Source organism: Neophocaena asiaeorientalis, unplaced genomic scaffold (assembly GCF_003031525.2).
Source record: "Neophocaena asiaeorientalis asiaeorientalis breed wild unplaced genomic scaffold, Neophocaena_asiaeorientalis_V1.1 scaffold204, whole genome shotgun sequence".
NCBI lineage: Eukaryota > Metazoa > Chordata > Mammalia > Artiodactyla > Phocoenidae > Neophocaena > Neophocaena asiaeorientalis.
In genome coordinates this window covers 5,070,098-5,075,080 of record NW_020173922.1, presented here as the reverse complement: position 1 = coordinate 5,075,080, position 4,983 = coordinate 5,070,098, and the positions used below count along the sequence as shown (strand labels likewise).

General features: G+C 42.5%; 1 pseudogene; it reads right to left on the bottom strand.

Moving 5' to 3' along the window:
• Window positions 1-1,999: 1,999 nt before the first annotated feature.
• On the bottom strand, window positions 2,000-2,330 carry LOC112404467 (mitochondrial import inner membrane translocase subunit TIM14 pseudogene; annotated as a pseudogene).
• Between the last annotated feature and the right edge of the window lie 2,653 nt (window positions 2,331-4,983).

The following is a 4,983-nucleotide window of genomic DNA, read 5'->3' as shown; positions in this document are numbered from 1 at the left end:
TTTCTCCTCAGGGTCTGCAGCAGGTGTAGGTCAAGACTGTGGGCTCCATATGTTGACTTCCCAGGTTCAGATTTTATCTCTGCCCCTTATTAGCTGAGTGACTTTGAATAAGTTACTGAGTCTCAGTTTTTTTCTCATCTGTAAGGTGAAGATAATGCTACTACTGGCCTCATAGGGTTATTGGAAGGATAAAATGAAATAATGCATGTAATGTGTTTTGCCCAGCACCTGGTGTTTAGTAGGCATTCAGTAAATCTTGGCTGTGATTGTAACAGGTCAGGGTTGCATGGCTGCATGGTTGCAAGTCTGCAATTTGAGGAGTTGCCACTAAAAATAGTGACTTCTCACTATGGTGGTAAGATTCAGTCAGGCTTCCTTCTGACAGACATCTGGTCAGCATGTTACTCCCGTTAGTTATGATTCTTTTCCATAATAATACATTTAGTAAGTGTACAGATCTGAACAATTACAAAGTTCTAAGGACCACAAAGAAAATGTGATACACTTAGAGAAAAATGGTACGAAATAGACTTAAGTAAAGTTTGGGTCCCTTTTTAGTTTCACTAACAGTTATCAACTACTTTTTAGCTCCTTGTCCTATTTCCAGGTATTAATGGAAGATAATCTTCCTCCTATTATTAACAAACTTGCTTTGCATGTTTAAAACACCAGCTTTGGCACTGGTGCTCGAAGGTCTTAGCAGCTTGGTGAAAAGATCGTAAGAACAGTTTTCTCCTATTTTCAGTTTTCTCATTCTCTTGCCTCGTGGGTTCTCAGTCCTCATTCTAGGATTTCTTAGGGGGGAAAAAAATCTCATCACCCTTCCAATTATTTTATTTCTCTTCTCTGGGCAAAAAACTTACAGGGAAAGTTAAAAAAAGAATTGTGACCATATTGTGCACATACCCTTTTCTAATCAGGAGTTTCCTTGATGGTTGGCTTTGCAGCCTTTAGCTGAGAAATCCCCCAGCTCCTATGACTCCTTTCTAATCATTGCTTAATATCATTAAAATTGGTTTCTCTAGAGCAGAGGCTGGCAAACTATGGCCCACGGGCTTGCTGCTTGTGTTTGTAAATAAAGCTTTATTGGAACACAGCCATGCCCATTTGTGTGTGGCTGCTCTCCTGCTGCGACAGCAGAGTTGGGTAGTTGCCACAGAGACCATATGGTCCAAAAGCCTAAAATATTGACTGTCTGGCCCTTCTAGAGAAAGTTTACCACGGCTCTAGAGCATCTATAGCTTTCAGTTTTGTATTAGTTATCTATTGCTGAATAACAAATTACCCCAAAACTTAGCAGCTTAAGGCAAGACATATTGTTTCCCAGTTTCTCTGGGTCAAGAATTCAGGAGTGGTTTAAATGAGTGGTTCTGATTCAGAGTTTCTTATGAAGCTGAAGTCAAGACATCAGCCAGGACTCCAGCTATCTGAAGCCTTACCTGGAGCTGAAGCCTCCACTTCCAAGATGGTTCCCTCACATGGCTGTTAGTAGAAGTCCTGGTTCCTTGCAAGCTGTTGGCAGGAGGTCTCCGTTCCTTGCCACATGGACCTCTCCACAGGGCTACTTAAGTGTCCTCACAACATAGCAATCGGCTTTCCTCCAGCAAGTGATCTGAGGGCAAGGAGAAGTCTGTAACATCTTTTATGATCTAGTGTCAGAAGTCACACACTCTTATTTGCACATTACTCTATTTTATTTTACTTTTGGGCCGCACTGTGCAGCATGTGGGATCCTTGTTCCCCGACCAGGGATCGAACCTGTGCCCCCTGCAGTGGAAGCGTGGACTCTTAACCACTGGACCGCCAGGGAAGTCCCTGAACATTACTCTATTTATTAGAAGGAAGTTACTGAGTTCAGTCCACACTCACAGAGAGGAGAATTAAGCTTCATCTTTTATTTTTAATTATTTATTTTTTGCAGCTTTGAGGTATTTTATGATAAAAGCTGGTACTCATATACATCAATGAAAAAGAACTTAAAATTCATCATACATATACTTCATTTTCTAGCTTGAACTTCTAGTAAATCTTTAGCGTCATTGATTTTTGACTGTTATCTAAGGAGATCCTGCCTTGTCTGGGTGATTTAAATGCATAATACGTCAATGAGCATCTCTTTCCTTTATTGGCTGTAGGGCTTACTCCTAGTAGGAATGCTGCTTCCCATTTTGTCATTTTGGGTTCACACTCACCTCTGTAACAGCCACTGGTGAGGGCAGATTTTGATAGACTGTGAAACATGTTTTACTTGAGGCTCCATATGCTTCATGGCTTGCAAAACAGCCTGCACATCCTGCAGCAGCAGTGGTCAGTCTAACGACTACCAGTGTATTGGCCGTAGTTCTGGCTCAGCTCCTCTGCCTCCAGGGAGAGCACAGTTGATTCCAGCCCAGAAGCCACAGGCACCGACTTCATTCCTCCATCAATAAGCAACGCGGCTGCCACCAGCAAGCACAAACCGCCCAGACACGGGGGCCCCAGCACTTCAGCTTCATCTTTTAAAGGAAAGAGTATCAAAGAATTTATGGACATATTTTAAAACCACCATCCTTAACTCCAATGTTTTTTGTTTTTTTTTTTTGCGGTACGCGGGGCTCTCACTGTTGTGGCCTCTCCCGTTGCGGAGCACAGGCTCTGGACGCGCAGGCTCAGCGGCCATGGCTCACGGGCCCAGCCACCCTGTGGCATGTGGGATCTTCCCAGACCGGGGCACGAACCCGTGTCCCCTGTATCGGCAGGCGGACTCTCAACCACTGCGCCACCAGGGAAGCCCCTCCAATGCTTTTTTTAAAATATAATTTTTTTTTTATTCTTAAAAACAAATTTTTTTGTTTTTGGCTGCGTTGGGTTTTTGTTGCTGCGCGCGGGCTTTCTCTAGTTGCGGCAAGCGGGGGCTACTCTTTGTTGTGGTGCACGGGCTCTTTGCGGTGGCTTTTCTTGTTGCGGAGCACAGGCTCTAGGCGCGTGGGCTTCAGTGGATGTGGCATGTGGGCTCAGTAGTTGCGGCACGTGGGCTCTAGAGCGCAGGCTCAGTAGTTGTGGCGCACAGGCTTAGTTGCTCCGTGGCATGTGGAATCTTCCTGGACCAGGGCTCAAACCTGTGTCCCCTGCATTGGCAGGAGGATTTTTAACCACTGCACCACCAGGGAAGTGCCCAAACCATTTTTAAAGGTTTTTTTTTTTTTTTTTTTTAAAGGCCTACAAGAGGAGTTAAACTTTTTCCATAAAGGACCAGTTAGTAAATATTTTTGGCTTTGTGGGCCACATGATCTCTGTTGCAAGTACTCAACTCTGTATCAGGAAAGTAGAATAGACAATAGGTAAATGAATGGGCATGGCTGTGTTCCAATTAAATTTTATTTACAAAAAATAGACAAGGAGTTGGATTTGGCCCATGGGCTGTAGTTTGCCATCCTCTAGTCCAGAAGATTCTTCTTCAGGAACACAAACCAGGGACTTCCCTGGTGGTCCAGTGGCTAAGACTCCGTGCTCCCAATGCAGGGGACCCGGTTTTGATCTCTGGTCAGGGACTAGATCCCACATGCCTCAACTAAGAGGTCTCATGCTGCAACTAAAGATCTCACACAAGGCAACGAAGATCCCGCTGCCGCAGCTAAGACCCAGCACAGCCTAAATAAATAAATAAATAAACATTGAAAAGAACGCAAACCAAAAGGTTTACTCACATAGAAGACATATAATTTAAGCCAGGGATCTGTGCATCTTTGACCCTTCTCAACCAAGTCAGAAGCTCCTCCAGGATAAGAACCATGGCTTATAGTTCTTTTGATTCTCCTTCAGCACTTAATAAGGTTCTGAGCATGTAGTTGCTATTTAATTAATAATTGTTTATTATTTAATGGGTTCATAGTATTCTGTTGTATGACTATTCTATAATACTTAAGCAATTGTTTCTAGTCTTTGTTGGTACAAATAAGTTGCAATAAATATGGCTCTACATACATATTTGTACACACGTATGAGTGTATTCTAGGAGAGATTCCTAGAAGTATAATTATTGAGTCAAATATCATGTGTACTCTTGGGACTTCCCAGGCAGTCCAGTGGTTAAGACTCTGCACTTCCACTGCAGGGGGCACGGCCAAAAAAAAAAAAAAAAAAAAAAAAAAAGATCATGTGTACTCTTAATCTGATGAAAAGAATTTCAAATTAATGTTAATGTGTAATTTATTTCATATAATAAATGTACACTATTTCAGGACAAAATATACAAGGTGCCTTGAACTTTATTTATAGACTTGTATTTCCTGTGTGATCTTCATAGAACACTGTAAGCCCTTTATATGCAAAGTAGTACAATTGAATGCTGATGACCAATGTATCTATTGTCAAGGTGGTGTATGTAGGTCACAGAGCAGGCAGAAATGAAATAAGTCTCTTGTTACCATGTTTTCAGAAACTTCTTGAGATGCCTCATAGAACTTTTAGATTTCCCAGACCATAATACAGAAATCACCACTAGCACTGCCCTTGCCACATCAAAAGCTCCTATCCTGAGAGTCCTTGTTAAAACACAAATATGTTCAGGAGGCAGTATATCCCCTTATCTCACTATTATGTCAGTGTACACTATGGAAAGTATGAAAGGATTGGCCTGGCATCAGTGGACCAAGAAAGGGTGACATTTTAAAAAGTCATTTTTGGGACTTCCCTGGTAGTCCAGTGGTTAAGAATCCGCCTTCTAATGCAGGGGACGTGGGTTCAATCCCTGGTCGGGGAACTAGGATCCCATATGCCGTGGGGCTACCGAGCCCGCATGCCACAACTAGAGAAGCCCGTGTGCCACAACAAAGATCCCCGTGTGCCACAACTAAGACCCAAAGCAGCCAAGTAAATAAATAAATGAATAAAAAGTTATTCTCGATTAAAAGAATTTGCTGGAGAGGGGAGGAAAGGACCAAATTGTATTGAGTACTTATTAAGTATCAGATTCTTTACTCATGTTTCCGGTTAAAGTAGATA